General features: G+C 44.4%; 1 protein-coding gene and 14 non-coding genes across 15 annotated transcripts in view; 14 read left to right on the top strand and 1 right to left on the bottom strand.

Moving 5' to 3' along the window:
• The window catches only part of LOC142574577 (uncharacterized), a 97,506-nt gene that overhangs the window by 5,367 nt on the left and 74,894 nt on the right, over positions 1–17,245 (bottom strand). The window lies entirely within an intron of this gene.
• TRNAL-AAG (transfer RNA leucine (anticodon AAG)) lies at positions 24–105 on the top strand. The gene has a single exon. It is a non-coding gene; the product is annotated as a tRNA-Leu (tRNA).
• TRNAL-AAG (transfer RNA leucine (anticodon AAG)) lies at positions 770–851 on the top strand. The gene has a single exon. It is a non-coding gene; the product is annotated as a tRNA-Leu (tRNA).
• TRNAL-AAG (transfer RNA leucine (anticodon AAG)) lies at positions 1,519–1,600 on the top strand. The gene has a single exon. It is a non-coding gene; the product is annotated as a tRNA-Leu (tRNA).
• TRNAL-AAG (transfer RNA leucine (anticodon AAG)) lies at positions 7,151–7,232 on the top strand. The gene has a single exon. It is a non-coding gene; the product is annotated as a tRNA-Leu (tRNA).
• On the top strand, positions 7,965–8,046 carry TRNAL-AAG (transfer RNA leucine (anticodon AAG)). Its single transcript has one exon. It is a non-coding gene; the product is annotated as a tRNA-Leu (tRNA).
• TRNAL-AAG (transfer RNA leucine (anticodon AAG)) lies at positions 8,713–8,794 on the top strand. The gene has a single exon. It is a non-coding gene; the product is annotated as a tRNA-Leu (tRNA).
• On the top strand, positions 9,461–9,542 carry TRNAL-AAG (transfer RNA leucine (anticodon AAG)). The gene has a single exon. It is a non-coding gene; the product is annotated as a tRNA-Leu (tRNA).
• Positions 11,705–11,786, top strand: TRNAL-AAG (transfer RNA leucine (anticodon AAG)). The gene has a single exon. It is a non-coding gene; the product is annotated as a tRNA-Leu (tRNA).
• On the top strand, positions 12,453–12,534 carry TRNAL-AAG (transfer RNA leucine (anticodon AAG)). Its single transcript has one exon. It is a non-coding gene; the product is annotated as a tRNA-Leu (tRNA).
• Positions 13,201–13,282, top strand: TRNAL-AAG (transfer RNA leucine (anticodon AAG)). The gene has a single exon. It is a non-coding gene; the product is annotated as a tRNA-Leu (tRNA).
• On the top strand, positions 13,946–14,030 carry TRNAL-AAG (transfer RNA leucine (anticodon AAG)). Its single transcript has one exon. It is a non-coding gene; the product is annotated as a tRNA-Leu (tRNA).
• TRNAL-AAG (transfer RNA leucine (anticodon AAG)) lies at positions 14,697–14,778 on the top strand. The gene has a single exon. It is a non-coding gene; the product is annotated as a tRNA-Leu (tRNA).
• Positions 15,444–15,525, top strand: TRNAL-AAG (transfer RNA leucine (anticodon AAG)). The gene has a single exon. It is a non-coding gene; the product is annotated as a tRNA-Leu (tRNA).
• TRNAL-AAG (transfer RNA leucine (anticodon AAG)) lies at positions 16,192–16,273 on the top strand. Its single transcript has one exon. It is a non-coding gene; the product is annotated as a tRNA-Leu (tRNA).

The raw sequence follows: 17,245 nt of genomic DNA, 5'->3' as shown, positions 1-17,245 counted from the left end.
GCTCCGGCAACTGCGCACATGGCGGTAGCGTGGCCGAGCGGTCTAAGGCGCTGGTTTAAGGCACCAGTCTCTTCGGGGGCGTGGGTTCGAATCCCACCGCTGCCAACAACATTTTGCTTGGACGCCTGAATTTTGATTACAGCGGCATGTCGTATCTTGGGTCTTTGAATGTGGGGCGGGAACGGAAATGCCATTATAATACTGCACTATTATTAGTAAGCACAGCATCGCCATTCTCACGTCTACGTTACTTTGTTTAGCGCAATGCACAGCTCCAGAAGTTAATCTCTAAAGATGAACGAGAAACACCTTTGAACTAAGTCCAAAAGATTGTTGTTTAGATACTTTTATTGCATTCAAATCCGTGCATGTCACCTGACGTAATTACGCTTATCTAATGATTGGAATATTTTATTTATCTTTAACTATGAAGATTATGTTTATCTGCAACCCCTACGAAACCGGGCGGTAACATATAGCCACCTTGCCAGGTTGAGCTAATCAGGTTTTACTGCATCTTTGGCAGTCTATATGATTTTGCGTAGCTCTTCTTGATGTTTCGTAATCAAAACCGTTAAGCAGCTAAGCGTACTAAAGTCGTGTATTCATACTGTGGAGAGCTGTCTTCCGTAGGTATTTGATATATTTCCCGTGCATTTTTTACTATTGAGAAGGAGCACACAAAGTATTTCTTCAGCGCCTTGTTTATAGGCGTTCGAGGCCAGCAAACATTGGAATTGCAATAAAATTCATTTAAGCCGCTGTTGGCGGTAGCGTGGCCGAGCGGTCTAAGGCGCTGGTTTAAGGCACCAGTCTCTTCGGGGGCGTGGGTTCGAATCCCACCGCTGCCAACAACTTTTTGCTTGGACGCCTGAATTTTGATAGCAGCGGCATGTCGTATCTAGGGTCTTTGAAAGTGGGGCGGGAACGGAAATGCCATTATATTAGTGCAATATTATGATTAGTAAGCACAGCATCGCCATTTTCGCTTCTATGTTACTTTGTTTAGCGCAATGCACAGCTCCAGAAGTTCATCTGTAACGATGAACGAGAAATACCTTTGAAAGCAGTCCCAAAGATTGTTCTTTAGATATTTTCGTTGCATTCAAATCCATGCAAGTCACCTGACGTATTTACGCGTATCTAATGATTGGAATATTTTATTTATCTTTAACTATGATGATTATGTTTACCTGCAACCCCTACGAAACGGAGCGGTAACATAAAGCCACCTTGCCAGGTTGAGCTAACCAAGTTTTACTGCATCTTTGGCAGTCTATATGATTTGCCGTAGCTCTTCTTGATGTTTCCTAATCAAAACCTTTAAGCAGCTAAGCGTACTAAAGTCGTGTAATTATACTGTAGAGAGCTGTCTTCCGTAAATATTTGATATATTTCCTGTGCATTTTTTACATTTGGGAAGGAGCACACAAAGTGTTTGTTCAACGCCTTGTTTATAGCCGTTCTAGGCCAGCAAACATTGGAATTGCAACAAAATTCATTTACGCCGCTGATGGCGGTAGCGTGGCCGAGCGGTCTAAGGCGCTGGTTTAAGGCACCAGTCTCTTCGGGGGCGTGGGTTCGAATCCCACCGCTGCCAATAACATTTTGCTTGGCCGCCTTAATTTTGATAGCAGCGGCATGTCGTATCTTGGCTCTGTTAATGTGGGGCCGGAAAGGAAATGCCATTGTAATAGTGCACTATTATGATTGTTAAGCACAGCATCGCCATTTTCACGTCTATTTTACTTTGTTTAGCGCAATGCTCAGCTCCAGAAGTTCATCTGTAACGATGAACGAGAAATACCTTTGAAAGAAGCCCCACAGATTGTTGTTTAGATATTTTCGTTGCATACAAATCCATGCATGTCACCTGACGTATTTACGCTTATCTAATGATTGGAATATTTTGTTTATCTTTAACTATGATGATTATGTTTACCTGCAACCCCTAGGAAACGGGGCGGTAACATATAGCCACCTTGCCAGGTTGAGCTAACCAAGTTTTACTGCATTTTGGCAGTCTATATGATTTTCCGTAGCTCTTCTTGATGTTTCCTAATCAAAACCGTTAAGCAGCTAAGCGTACTAAAGTCGTGTAATCATACTGTGGAGAGCTGTCTTCCGTAGGTATTTGATATATTTCCTGTGCATTTTTTACATTTGAGAAGGAGCACACAAAGTATTTCTTCAGCGCCTTGTTCATAGGCGTTCTAGGCCAGCAAACTTTGGAATTGCAATAAAATTAATCTAAGCCGCTGATGGCGGTAGCGTGGCCGCGATTCTGCTTCCGGCAGCCGAGCTGAGCGGTCAGCAGAATCATGGGCTCCAGTGGAGCAGCGACAGCGGCCACTTCTGGCCGCGGAACCAGGCTAAACGACGATAAGGATTATGCCTTTATTTTGCCGCAACTGCCTAAAGGTCAAGTAGTGATTAATACCGTCTTTTTGCACGGTGATGTACGTGCGAGACCGTACAAGGTGGAAGATTTCAGGGACGCCCTTCTGTCGACGGGCCTGCTGCCTAATGTGGTATGCATAGGGGCGTACCAGATCAACCACGTCTGGGCAGTGACCTTCAACGATGCGACTGCCACAAGAAGAATGCTGGACCTTAAGGAACTTCAAGTTAAGGGACGACGATGCGTCATCGTTGACCCGCAGGATCAGCAGGTGAAGCTAAGGCTTCACTGGCTGCTGTACGGCGTTGCCGACGAGGACGTTCGGACGGCATTCGCGGCGTTCGGCAAGGTGGAGGAGGTGAGCCGGGAGCGATGGCGCGTCGAAGGCATGGCAACGAAGACCTCAACCACCAGGACCGTCATTCTCAAATTGAAAAGCGGCATGAAAGTGGAGGACCTGCCACATCAGATACGCGTCGGCGGAGAGTTGGCCTTGATCGTCGTGCCCGGTCGAGCGATGCAGTGCCTGCGCTGCCACGGCACGGGACACGTCCGCCGTGAGTGCAGAGTCCCCCGATGTACCTTATGTAGACGTTTCGGCCACGTAGACGATGACTGCGTAAGATCTTATGCCACCGTAACAGGTCCAGTAGCTAGTGACGTTGCGGCAGAGCACGTCATGGACGTGGCCGAAGCGGAGGACGCTGCTAAAGGAACGCTAGACAAGGTCTCGACAGCGACAGCCAGTGGGACGACGCCTTTGGGCGTGGTCAGCAAGGTGGCTGATACTACCGTGAAGCCGAGTGGGATGCTGCAGGTCGCGACCGCTGAGGTCCAGTCTACGCGGAGCAGTAGTGAGGACCCGCCCGACAACGATGCGACGGCAATGCAGCAGGAGGAGGCCGTCCTCGACTGCGACCGGACTTCGACTCTTGGAGCGCCAGTCAAGCGCCCCCATGACCAGACTAAGGACCGCAACGACGGTGCGACCGGCACCAGCGAAGGGCCGCCGACAAAGACACCTCTTGGGAGGCGCACGAGCTTGAAACCAAAGCCGAACGTCCCACCTGAGAGAAAGCCTGCGGACAAAGTGGCGCCCACAAACAACGCCGGGAAGGCGGGAGGTCCCGGAGGCGGCTTGCCGAGGGCTGGTCGTGAACGGTAAGCACCATGCTCCGGGCCTACTTTTTTCTTTAGCTCAACATGGCACAGATACCGTCCCTTAATATTGCCACTTTAAACGTGAGAGGGTTGGCGGCTAGTCGTAGGCGAAGTCAGGTGCTACGGTTGGTCACTGACCACGATATAGACGTACTAGCCGTCCAGGAGACTAAGGTTGACGGGGAGGAGGAGACCGGGAGCATGGTGCGCCGTTTCACGACCAGGTATTTTGCGGTGGTAAGCCATGCCTTAGGCACCGCTGGGGGGTGCATTCTTTTTGTGAAGAAGCTGCCTGGACTGCACATTCAAAGTATTTTTCTTGTCAGTCTGGAAGGCTTGTTTTTTGTGATATTATTTTGTGTGATGTTCAGTTCCGCGTCATATGTGTATATGCGCCGAATTCAGTAGACGAGCGCGCCCTTTTCTTTTCGAACCTTTCGCAGTATGTTCGATGTGATAAGCGCGTTATACTGCTAGGAGACTTTAATTGTGTAATGAGCGCTAGAGATAGAGCCAATAATGCTGGTGTGCGGGACAGAAGCAGTGAAATCTTATCAAAACTAATTAGTGAAAATGAACTTGAAGACGTTTTTGAGTGTCTGGAAGGGGGGCGTGATGTGACTTTTACACGTTTTCAGGGCAGTAGCCATGCGCGGTTGGACCGAATCTACATTTCGCTGGATACAATTCCAAGATGCCACGGTTATTGTGTAGTACCCATATCGTTCTCAGATCATTGTCTCGTAAAATGTAATGTCGGTATAGGGAAAAGCAAACATGCGTTTAATTGGGAGATCTGGAAAATGAATGCGTTGTTATTAAATGATGAATCTTTCGTAAAGGGAGTACGGGATGCTGTTAATGAAATACGCGAAGATGCAGCTGAAACAATAGCAGAAAAGTGGGAATGTTTTAAACAAAAGGTTAAAATGAAAGCCATAGAAAGGTCAAGTTGTCTTAAATTTGAGAGGGAATATAATGAAAAGGGTTTGCGAACACTACTTCAGCAGCTGATAACGCTTGAGTGCAGAGAGCCTGGTCTGTACAAAGACGATGTGCGCAGCGTCAAGGAAAAGCTTGAACAGATCGACAAAGAACGTTACCAAGGTGCCATCGTGCGAGCAAGAGCAGATTCACTAGCGGCAGGGGAGACGCCCACTAAAAGGGCGCTCGGGTTAGAGAAGGCTCACGGACGACAAAACCATGTCGATAACCTTTTAATCAATGGAGCCGTTGTTGACGATAACGAGAGCATAGCCCACGCCTTCTTCCAGTACTACCAGTCGCTCTTTGCATTTCAGGAAGCGAATTTAGAGGGTTTCAAAGCAGACTTTCTGCATCGCATGCCGCGTTTGAGTGATGAAACTAAGGAGCGATTAGAAGGGAAGATAAGGGAAAGGGAAGTCGAAAAGGCAATCGACGACTTGAACTTGGGCAAGTCACCGGGACCAGACGGACTCAGTGCGGCGTTATATAAGACATTTAAAAGAGAACTGGCCCCTATATTAGTAGGAGTATTTAATGATGCGTACGTGCAGAAATCATTGCCACCTTCTTTTGGGAAAGCGCACACCATTCTAATTCCGAAGAATGATAAATTAGATAAACTGAGATTAGTATCATCCTACAGGCCCATATCACTAACAAACATTGATTATAAGATATTTATGAAGATCTTAGCGACTAGACTTCAAGGCGTAATAAAGGAAATAGTCGCAGACCATCAAACATGTGGAATCAAAGGGCGCTCAATTTTTTCGAACATCCATAAGATGCGGTGTGTGCTCGAGTGCTGTGACGTCACTGGTGGCGGCGTTGCAGTTCTTCAGCTTGATCTTGAGAAAGCGTTCGATTGTGTTGCTCACGTTATTTTGTTCGCCATACTGGATCATGTTAATGTCGGTACCATCATCACTGAGGGCGTGGCCTTGGCGTACCAGAACTGCACTACAAGGTTAATTGTTAACAAGTCTCTGGGGGCCCCCATTAACATCATGCGTTCAGTGCGCCAAGGCTGTCCCCTCAGTACTCTGTTATTTGCTATCTACATAGAAGCAATGTGTGTAGCGATCACCGCAAACAACAATATACGTGGTTTTAGATTAGCAGAAACCGAAGTGAAGCTGCTAGCGTATGCTGACGACGTTGCAGTGTGTTGCACAGACGAACCAAGTGTGACTGAAACAATTGCTGTAGTAAAACATTTCTGTGACGTCACGGGCAGCAGAGTCAATTGGGGCAAATCCCTCGGGCTGTGGCACGGGGAGTGGTTTTCAGCACCGGAGTACTTCGCTAATGTCAAGTGGGTGAAAACTCCGACGAAGTATCTTGGTGTTCCCCTCGATAGGTACAAGAGCAGCGATGAGTACTGGAGGAACCAAACTAATGAAACGAAACAAAAAGTGGACAAATGGACAAGCACTAACCAGTCTATTTTTTCAAGGGCAACAATTTGTAATATGTTTTTTATAGCGAAGTTATATTATGTTATGCAAGTGCTGCATTGTTCTAGAGCAAATGTGCAAAGGCTGCACAGAGTGTTTGCGGTCTTCATCTGGAGTTCATCATGGGAGAGATGTAGCCGAACAAATTTGTTCAGAAGGGTGAAGGACGGGGGTGTGGGCTTGATGCATCTTTTTGTTCGACAACTTGTCAACCGCTTTTTGTTTTTTCGAGATGTGCGAGATCCGTTTCTGCGCACCGTATGTCAGATCAGGTTGAGCGACGCATTGCCGACACATGTTGTTAGTACGGCAAGCATGACCGGAAAACTTCGAGGTTATTTTAAGGAAGTGGTCGACAGCGTGCGTTTCCTGTCAGTTCGTTTTTCAAATGATTATCTGTTTGAAGTTAAAAGGAAAAAACTGTATAATGATGTGTGCGACATTGTGTTCCCAGTGCCGTTATACAGAACCATATACAGTGGAGGGCCAGGACAAGACGTCCTTAAACGGGTGAAACGAATGCAGGTGCCACCGGGGGTTAAAACCTTCTTTTTTAAGCTCCACACAGGAACGCTCTCTGTGAAAACGTTTGTGGAAGAACGAGGCTGTCTTGTGCCGTGGGGATCCCACTGCTTGATCTGTCAGAAGCCGGAGACCATTGATCACGTTTTCTTGCATTGCTGGGCGGCTGTTTTCCCTTGGGACGTGCTAAAGCGAACGCTGAAAAAGGAGTTACCGGTGGACCCCCAAGGGATCAGGTATCTGCCAATTAAAGATGAAGACGGAGTACCGTATGATCTTATTATGCTGAACGCCCTCCACTCTATATGGCGAGCTCGCATGGCCGGGTACCATTGCGACGTCGACGCTCGGCCAGCGCGTATGTATTTCAGAGAGTGTATGTCCTTATTTATTGAAATGCAGAAAATGCAGAAACCGGATTGGCTGTCGAGGCTCGAACCTCTGACAGTCATGAAGGAATTTTAATTTGACAACGTCAGTCCTATGCGGATAGACGGCTTTGTAGCGCTTTTTTGTTTCTCGCCTTCGTTTTCTCTTTCAAGAGGCTTGCATTTGTGTCATGAGTGTGAAATTCATATGTACGATGTTATATTGAAAACCGGTAATAAATAAAATAAAAAAAAGTAGCGTGGCCGAGCGGTCTAAGGCGCTGGTTTAAGGCACCAGTCTCTTCGGGGGCGTGGGTTCGAATCCCACCGCTGCCAATAACTTTTGCTTGGCCGCCTTAATTTTGATAGCAGCGGCATGTCGTATCTTGGCTCTGTGAATGTGGGGCCGGAAAGGAAATGCCATTGTAATAGTGCACTATTATGATTAGTAAGCACAGCATCGCCATTTTCACGTCTATTTTACTTTGTTTAGCGCAATGCGCAGCTCCAGAAGTTAATCTGTAACGATGAACGAGAAATACCTTTGAAAGAAGTCCCACAGATTGTTGTTTAGATACTTTCGTTGCATTCAAATCCATGCATGTCACCTGACGTACTTACGCTTATCTAACGATTGAAATATTTTATTTATCTTTAACTATGACGATTATGTTTATTTGCACCCTCTACGAAACCGGGCGGTAACATATAGCCAACTTTCCAGGTTGAGCTAATCAGGTTTTGCTGCATCTTTGGCAGTCTGTATCATTTTGCGGAGCTCTTCATGAAGTTTCCTAATCAAAACCTTTAAGCAGCTAAGCGTACTAAAGTCGTGTAATCATACTGTAGAGAGCTGTCTTCCGTAAATATGATATATTTCCTGCGCATTTTTTACATTTGGGAAGGAGCACACAAAGTGTTTCTTCAGCGCCTTGTTTATAGCCGTTCTAGGCCAGCAAACATTGGAATTGCAATGAAATTCATTTTAGCCACTGATGGCGGAGCTGATTCTCTTTTCACAATGTATTCGCATGGCATTTCTGTAACGAGGAAATAAAGAAAAAAAAAAGTAGCGTGGCCGAGCGGTCTAAGGCGCTAGTTTAAGGCACCAGTCTCTTCGGGGGCGTGGGTTCGAATCCCACCGCTGCCAATAACTTTTTGCTTGGCCGCCTTAATTTCGATAGCAGCGGCATGTCGTATCTTGGGTCTTTGAAAGTGGGGAGGGAGCGGAGATGCCATTATAATAGTGCAATATTATGATTAGTAAGCACAGCATCGCCATTTTCACGTCTATGTTACTTTGTTTAGCGCAATGCACAGCTCCAGAAGTTAATCTGTAATGATGAACGAGAAATACCTTTGAACTAAGTCCCAAAGATTGTTCTTTAGATATTTTCGTTGCATTCAAATCCATGCATGTCACCTGACGTATTTACGCGTATCTAATGATTGGAATATTTTATTTATCTTTAACTATGATGATTATGTTTACCTGCAACCCCTACGAAACGGAGCGGTAACTTATAGCCACCTTGCCAGGTTGAGCTAACCAAGTTTTACTGCATTTTGGCAGTCTATATGATTTTCCGTAGCTCTTCTTGATGTTTCCTAATCAAAACCGTTAAGCAGCTAAGCGTACTAAAGTCGTGTAATCATACTGTGGAGAGCTGTCTTCCGTAGGTATTTGATATATTTCCTGTGCATTTTTTACATTTGAGAAAGAGCACACAAAGTATTTCTTCAGCGCCTTGTTTTTAGGCGTTCGAGGCCAGCAAACATTGGAATTGCAATAAAATTCATTTAAGCCGCTGATGGCGGTAGCGTGGCCGAGCGGTCTAAGGCGCTGGTTTAAGGCACCAGTCTCTTCGGGGGCGTGGGTTCGAATCCCGCCGCTGCCAACAACTTTTTGCTTGGACGCCTGAATTTTGATAGCAGCGGCATGTCGTATCTTGGGTCTTTGAAAGTGGGGCGGGAACGGAAATGCCATTATATTAGTGCAATATTATGATTAGTAAGCACAGCATCGCCATTTTCGCTTCTATGTTACTTTGTTTAGCGCAATGCACAGCTCCAGAAGTTCATCTGTAAAGATGAACGAGAAATACCTTTGAACTAAGTCCCAAAGATTGTTCTTTAGATATTTTCGTTGCATTCAAATCTATGCAAGTCACCTGACGTATTTACGCGTATCTAATGATAGGAATATTTTATTTATCTTTAACTATGATGATTATGTTTACCTGCAACCCCTACGAAACGGAGCGGTAACTTATAGCCACCTTGCCAGGTTGAGCTAACCAAGTTTTACTGCATTTTGGCAGTCTATATGATTTTCCGTAGCTCTTCTTGAGGTTTCCTAATCAAAACCGTTAAGCAGCTAAGCGTACTAAAGTCGTGTATTCATACTGTGGAGAGCTGTCTTCCGCAGGTATTTGATATATTTCCTGTACATTTTTTACATTTGAGAAGGAGCACACAAAGTATTTCTTCAGCGCCTTGTTTATAGGCGTTCTAGGCCAGCAAACATTGGAATTGCAATAAAATTCATTTAAGCCGCTGATGGCGGTAGCGTGGCCGAGCGGTCTAAGGCGCTGGTTTAAGGCACCAGTCTCTTCGGGGGCGTGGGTTCGAATCCCACCGCTGCCAACAACTTTTTGCTTGGACGCCTGAATTTTGATAGCAGCGGCATGTCGTATCTTGGCTCTGTGAATGTGGGGCCGGAAAGGAAATGCCATTGTAATAGTGCACTATTATGATTAGTAAGAACAGCATCGCCATTTTCACGTCTATTTTACTTTGTTTAGCGCAATGCGCAGCTCCAGAAGTTAATCTGTAACGATGAACGAGAAATACCTTTGAAAGAAGTCCCAAAGATTGTTCATTAGATATTTTCGTTGCATTCAAATCCATGCAAGTCACCTGACCTATTTACGCGTATCTAATGATTGGAATATTTTATTTATCTTTAACTATGATGATTATGTTTACCTGCAACCCCTACGAAACGGAGCGGTAACACAAAGCCACCTTGCCAGGTTGAGCTAACCAAGTTTTACTGCATCTTTGGCAGTCTATATGATTTGCCGTAGCTCTTCTTGATGTTTCCTAATCAAAACCTTTAAGCAGCTAAGCGTACTAAAGGCGTGTAATCATACTGTAGAGAGCTGTCTTCCGTAAATATTTGATATATTTCCTGTGCATTTTTTACATTTGGGAAGGAGCACACAAAGTGTTTGTTCAACGCCTTGTTTATAGCCGTTCTAGGCCAGCAAACATTGGAATTGCAATAAAATTCATTTAAGCCGCTGATGGCGGTAGCGTGGCCGAGCGGTCTAAGGCGCTGGCTTAAGGCACCAGTCTCTTCGGGGGCGTGGATTCGAATTCCACCGCTGCCAACAACTTTTTGCTTGGACGCCTGAATTTTGATAGCAGCGGCATGTCGTATCTTGGCTCTGTGAATGTGGGGCCGGAAAGGAAATGCCATTGTAATAGTGCACTATTATGATTATTAGGCACAGCATCGCCATTTTCACGTCTATTTTACTTTGTATAGCGCAATGCGCAGCTCCAGAAGTTAATCAGTAACGATGAACGAGAAATACCTTTGAACTAAGTCCCAAAGATGTTCTTTAGATATTTTCGTTGCATTCAAATCCATGCATGTCACCTCACGTACTTACGCTTATCTAACGATTGAAATATGTTATTTATCTTTAACTATGATGATTATGTTTATTTGCACCCTCTACGAAACCGGGCGGTAACATATAGCCAACTTTCCAGGTTGAGCTAATCAGGTTTTGCTGCATCTTTGGCAGTCTGTATGATTTTGCGGAGCTCTTCATGACGTTTCTTAATCAAAACCTTTAAGCAGCTAAGCGTACTAAAGTCGTGTAATCATACTGTGGAGAGCTGTCTTCCGTAGGTATGTGATATATTTCCTGTGCATTTTTTACATTTGGGAAGGAGCACACAAAGTATTTCTTCAGCGCCTTGTTTATAGGCGCTCTAGGCCAGCAAACATTGGAATTCCAATAAAATTCATTTAAGCGGATGATGGCGGTAGCGTGGCCGAGCGGTCTAAGGCGCAGGTTTAAGGCACCAGTCTCTTCGGGGGCGTGGGTTGGCATCCCACCGCTGCCAACAGCTTTTTGCTTGGACGCCTGAATTTTGATAGCAGCGGCATGTCGTATCTTGGCTCTGTGAATGTGTGGCGGGAACGGAAATGCCATTATATTAGTGTACTATTATGATTAGTAAGCACAGCATCGCCATTTTCACGCCTAGTTTACTTTGTTTAGCGCAATGCGCAGCTCCAGAAGTTAATCTGTAACGATGAACGAGAAATACCTTTGAAAGAAGTCCCAAAGATTGTTCTTTAGATATTTTCGTTGCATTCAAATCCATGCAAGTCACCTGACGTATTTACGCGTATCTAATGATTGGAATATTGTATTTATCTTTAACTATGATGATTATGTTTATTTGCACCCTCTACGAAACCGGGCGGTAACATATAGCCAACTTTCCAGGTTGAGCTAATCAGGTTTTTCTGCATCTTTGGCAGTCTGTATGATTTTGCGGAGCTCTTCATGAAGTTTTCTTATCAAAACCTTTAAGCAGCTAAGCGTACTAAAGTCGTGTAATAATACTGTAGAGAGCTGTCTTCCGTAAATATGATATATTTCCTGTGCATTTTTTACAATTGGGAAGGAGCACACAAAGTGTTTCTTCAGCGCCTTATTTACAGCCGTTCTAGGCCAGCAAACATTGGAATTGCAATGAAATTCATTTAAGCCGCTGATGGCGGTAGCGTGGCCGAGCGGTCTAAGGCGCTGGTTTAAGGCACCAGTCTCTTCGGGGGCGTGGGTTCGAATCCCACCGCTGCCAACAACTTCTTGCTTGGACGCCTGAATTTTGATAGCAGCGGCATGTCGTATCTTGGGTCTTCGAAAGTGGGGCGGGAGCGGAAATGCCGATAAAATAGTGCGATATTATGATTAGTAAGCACAGCATCGCCATTTTCACGTCTATGTTACTTTGTTTAGCGCAATGCACAGCTCCAGAAGGTAATCTGTAAAGATGAACGAGAAATACCTTTGAGCTAAGTCCCAAAGATTGTTCTTTAGATATTTTCGTTGCATTCGAATCCATGCATGTCACCTGACGTATTTACGCGTATCCAATGATTGGAATATTTTATTTATCTTTAACTATGATAATTATGTTTACCTGCAAACCCTACGAAACGGGGCGGTAACATATAGCCACCTTGCCAGGTTGAGCTAACCAAGTTTTACTGCATTTTGGCAGTCTATATGATTTTGCGTAGCTCTTCTTGATGTTTCCTAATCAAAACCTTTAAGCAGCTAAGCGTACTAAAGTCGTGTAATCATACTGTGGAGAGCTGTCTTCTGTACGTATTTGATATATTTCCTTTGCATTTTTTACATTTGGGAAGGAGCACACAAATCATTTCTTCAGCGCCTTGTTTATAGCCGTTCTAGGCCAGCAAACATTGGAATTCCAATAAAATTCATTTAAGCGGATGATGGCGGTAGCGTGGCCGAGCGGTCTAAGGCGCTGTTTTAAGGCACCAGTCTCTTCTGGGGCGTGGGTTCGAATCCCACCGCTGCCAACAACTTTTTGCTTGGACGCCTGAATTTTGATGGCAGCGGCATGTCGCATCTTGGGTCTTTGAAAGTTGGCGGGAACGGAAATGCCATTATAATAGTGCAATATAATGATTAGTAAGCACAGCATCGCCATTTTCGCTTCTATGTTGCTTTGTTTAGCGCAATGCACAGCTCCAGAAGTTAGTCTGTAAAGATGAACGAGAAATACCTTTGAACTAAGTCCCAAAGATTGTTCTTTAGATATTTTCGTTGCATTCAAATCCATGCATGTCACCTGACGTATTTACGCGTATCTAATGATTGGAATATTTTATTTATCTTTAACTATGATAATTATGTTTACCTGCAACCCCTACGAAACGTGGCGGTAATATATAGCGACCTGGCCATGTTGAGCTTATCAGGTTTTACTGCATCTTTGGCAGTATATATGATTTTGCGTAGCTCTTCTTGATGTTTCCTAATTAAAACCTTTAAGCAGCTAAGCGTACTAAAGTCGTGTAATCATACTGTAGAGAGCTGTCTTCCGTAAATATCTGATATATTTCCTGTGCATTCTTTACATTTGAGAAGGAGCACACAAGGTATTTCTTAAGCGCCTTGTTTATAGCCGTTCTAGGCCAGCAAACATTGGAATTGCAATAAAATTCATTTAAGCCGCTGATGGCGGTAGCGTGGCCGAGCGGTCTAAGGCGCTGGTTTAAGGCGCCAGTCTCTTCGGGGGCGTGGGTTCGAATCCCACCGCTGCCAACAACTTTTTGCTTGGACGCCTGAATTTTGATAGCAGCGGCATGTCGTATCTTGGGTCTTCGAAAGTGGGGCGGGAGCGGAAATGCCACTGTAATAGTGCACTATTATGATTATTAAGCACAGCATCGCCATTTTCACGTCTATTTTACTTTATTTAGCGCAATGCGCAGCTCCAGAAGTTAATCAGTAACGATGAACGAGAAATACCTTTGAACTAAGTCCCAAAGATGTTCTTTAGATATTTTCGTTGCATTCAAATCCATGCAAGTCACCTGACGTATTTACGCGTATCTAATGATTGGAATATTTTATTTATCTTTAACTATGATGATTATGTTTACCTGCAAACCCTACGAAACGGAGCGGTAACATATAGCCCCCTTGCCAGGTTGAGCTAACCAAGTTTTACTGCATCTTTGGCAGTCTATATGATTTGCCATAGCTGTTCTTGATGTTTCCTAATCAAAACCTTTAAGCAGCTAAGCGTACTAAAGTCGCGTAATCATACTGTGGAGAGCTGTCTTCCGTAGGTATTTGATATATTTCCTGTGCATTTTTTACATTTGGGAAGGAGCACACAAAGTATTTCTTCAGCGCCTTGTTTATAGGCGTTCTAGGCCAGCAAACATTGGAATTCCAATAAAATTCATTTAAGCGGATGATGGCCGTAGCGTGGCCGAGCGGTCTAAGGCGCTGGTTTAAGGCACCAGTCTCTTCGGGGGCGTGGGTTCCAATCCCACCGCTGCCAACAACTTTTTGCTTGGACGCCTGAATTTTGATAGCAGCGGCATGTCGTATCTTGGCTCTGTGAATGTGGGGCCTGGAAGGAAATGCCATTGTAATAGTGCACTATTATGAGTAGTAAGCGCACCATCGCCATTTTCACGTCTATTTTACTTTGTTTAGCGCAATGCGCAGCTCCAGAAGTTAATCTGTAACGATGAACGAGAAATACCTTTGAAAGAAGTCCCAAAGATTGTTCTTTAGATATTTTCGTTGCATTCAAATCCATGCAAGTCACCTGACGTATTTACGCGTATCTAATGATAGGAATATTTTATTTAGCTTTAACTATGATGATTATGTTTACCTGCAACCCCTACGAAACGGAGCCGTAACATATAGCCACCTTGCCAGGTTGAGCTAACCAAGTTTTACTGCATTTTGGCAGTCTATATGATTTTCCGTAGCTCTTCTTGATGTTTCCTAATCAAAACCGTTAAGCAGCTAAGCGTACTAAAGTCGTGTATTCATACTGTGGAGAGCTGTCTTCCGTAGGTATTTGATATATTTCCTGTACATTTTTTACATTTGAGAAGGAGCACACAAAGTATTTCTTCAGCGCCTTGTTTATAGGCGTTCTAGGCCAGCAAACATTGGAATTGCAATAAAATTCATTTAAGCCGCTGATGGCGGTAGCGTGGCCGAGCGGTCCGAGGCGCTGGTTTAAGGCACCAGTCTCTTCGGGGGCGTGGGTTCGAATCCCACCGCTGCCAACAACTTTTTGCTTGGACGCCTGAATTTTGATAGCAGCGGCATGTCGTATCTTGGGTCTTCGAAAGTGGGGCGGGAGCGGAAATGCCACTGTAATAGTGCACTATTATGATTATTAAGCGCAGCATCGCCATTTTCACGTCTATTTTACTTTATTTAGCGCAATGCGCAGCTCCAGAAGTTAATCAGTAACGATGAACGAGAAATACCTTTGAACTAAGTCCCAAAGATGTTCTTTAGATATTTTCGTTGCATTCAAATCCATGCATGTCACCTGACGTATTTACGCGTATCTAATGAGTGGAATATTTTATTTATCTTTAACTATGATAATTATATTTACCTGCAACCCCTACGAAACGGAGCCGTAACATATAGCCACCTTGCCAGGTTGAGCTAACCAAGTTTTACTGCATTTTGGCAGTCTATATGATTTTCCGTAGCTCTTCTTGATGTTTCCTAATCAAAACCGTTAAGCAGCTAAGCGTACTAAAGTCGTGTATTCATACTGTGGAGAGCTGTCTTCCGTAGGTATTTGATATATTTCCTGTGCATTTTTTACATTTTGGAAGGAGCACACAAAGTATTTCTTCAGCGCCTTGTTTATAGCCGTTCTAGGCCAGCAAACATTTGAATTGCAATAAAATTCATTTAAGCCGCTGATGGCGGTAGCGTGGCCGAGCGGTCTAAGGCGCTGGTTTAAGGCACCAGTCTCTTTGGGGGCGTGGGTTCGAATCCCACCGCTGCCAATAACTTTTTGCTTGGCCGCTTTAATTTTGATAGCAGCGGCATGTCGTATCTTGGCTCTGTGAATGTGTGGCGGGAACGGAAATGCCATTATATTAGTGCACTATCAGGCTTAGTAAGCACAGCATCGCCATTTTCACGTCTATTTTACTTTGTTTAGCGCAATGCGCAGCTCCAGAAGTTAATCTGTAACGATGAACGAGAAATACCTTTGAAAGAAGTCCCAAAGATTGTTCTTTAGATATTTTCGTTGCATTCAAATCCATGCAAGTCACCTGACGTATTTACGCGTATCTAATGATTGGAATGTTATATTTATCTTTAACAATGATGATTATGTTTACCTGCAACCCCTACGAAACGGAGCCGTAACATATAGCCACCTTGCCAGGTTGACCTAACCAAGTTTTACTGCATTTTGGCAGTCTATATGATTTTCCGTAGCTCTTCTTGATGTTTCCTAATCAAAACCGTTAAGCAGCTAAGCGTACTAAAGTCGTGTATTCATACTGTGGAGAGCTGTCTTCCGTAGGTATTTGATATATTTCCTGTGCATTTTTTACATTTGGGAAGGAGCACACAAAGTATTTCTTCAGCGCCTTGTTTATAGGCGTTCTAGGCCAGCAAACATTGGAATTCCAATAAAATTCATTTAAGCGGATGATGGCGGTAGCGTGGCCGAACGGTCTAAGGCGCTGGTTTAAGGCACCAGTCTCTTCGGGGGCGTGGGTTCGAATCCCACCGCTGCCAACAACTTTTTGCTTGGACGCCTGAATTTTGATAGCAGCGGCATGTCGTATCTTGGCTCTGTGAATGTGGGGCCGGAAAGGAAATGCCATTGTAATAGTGCACTATTATGATTAGTAAGCACAGCAGCGCCATTTTCACGTCTATTTTACTTTGTTTAGCGCAATGCGCAGCTCCAGAAGTTAATCTGTAACGATGAACGAGAAATACCTTTGAAAGAAGTCCCAAAGATTGTTCTTTAGATATTTTCGTTGCATTCGAATACATGCAAGTCACCTGACGTATTTACGCGTATCTAATGATTGGAATATTGTATTTATCTTTAACTATGATGATTATGTTTATTTGCACCCTCTACGAAACCGGGCGGTAACATAGAGCCAACTTTCCAGGTTGAGCTAATCAGGTTTTGCTGCATCTTTGGCAGTCTATATGATTTGCCGTAGCTCTTCTTGATGTTTCCTAATCAAAACCGTTAAGCAGCTACGCGTACTAAAGTCGTGTATTCATACTGTGGAGAGCTGTCTTCCGTAGGTATTTGATATCTTTCCCATGCATTTTTTACATTTGAGAAACACCACACAAAGTATTTCTTCAGCGCCTTGTTTATAGGCGTTCTAGGCCAGCAAACATTGGAATTGCAATAAAATTCATTTAAGCCGCTGATGGCGGTAGCGTGGCCGAGCGGTCTAAGGAGCTGGTTTAAGGCACCAGTCTCTTCGGGGGCGTGGTTTCGAATCCCACCGCTGCCAACAACTTTTTGCTTGGACGCCTGAATTTTGATAGCAGCGGCATGTCGTATCTTGGCTCTGTGAATGTGGGGCCGGAAAGGGAATGCCATTGTAATAGTGCTCCATTATGATTAGTAAGCACAGCATCGCCGTTTTCACGTCTATTTTACTTTGTTTAGCGCAATGCGCAGCTCCAGAAGTTAATCTGTAACGATGAACGAGAAATACCTTTGAAAGAAGTCCC

The sequence above is a fragment of the Dermacentor variabilis genome, chromosome 3, assembly GCF_050947875.1.
Source record: "Dermacentor variabilis isolate Ectoservices chromosome 3, ASM5094787v1, whole genome shotgun sequence".
NCBI lineage: Eukaryota > Metazoa > Arthropoda > Arachnida > Ixodida > Ixodidae > Dermacentor > Dermacentor variabilis.
Note: the sequence above shows the minus strand (reverse complement) of the source record. Positions and strands in the feature narration are given on the sequence as shown.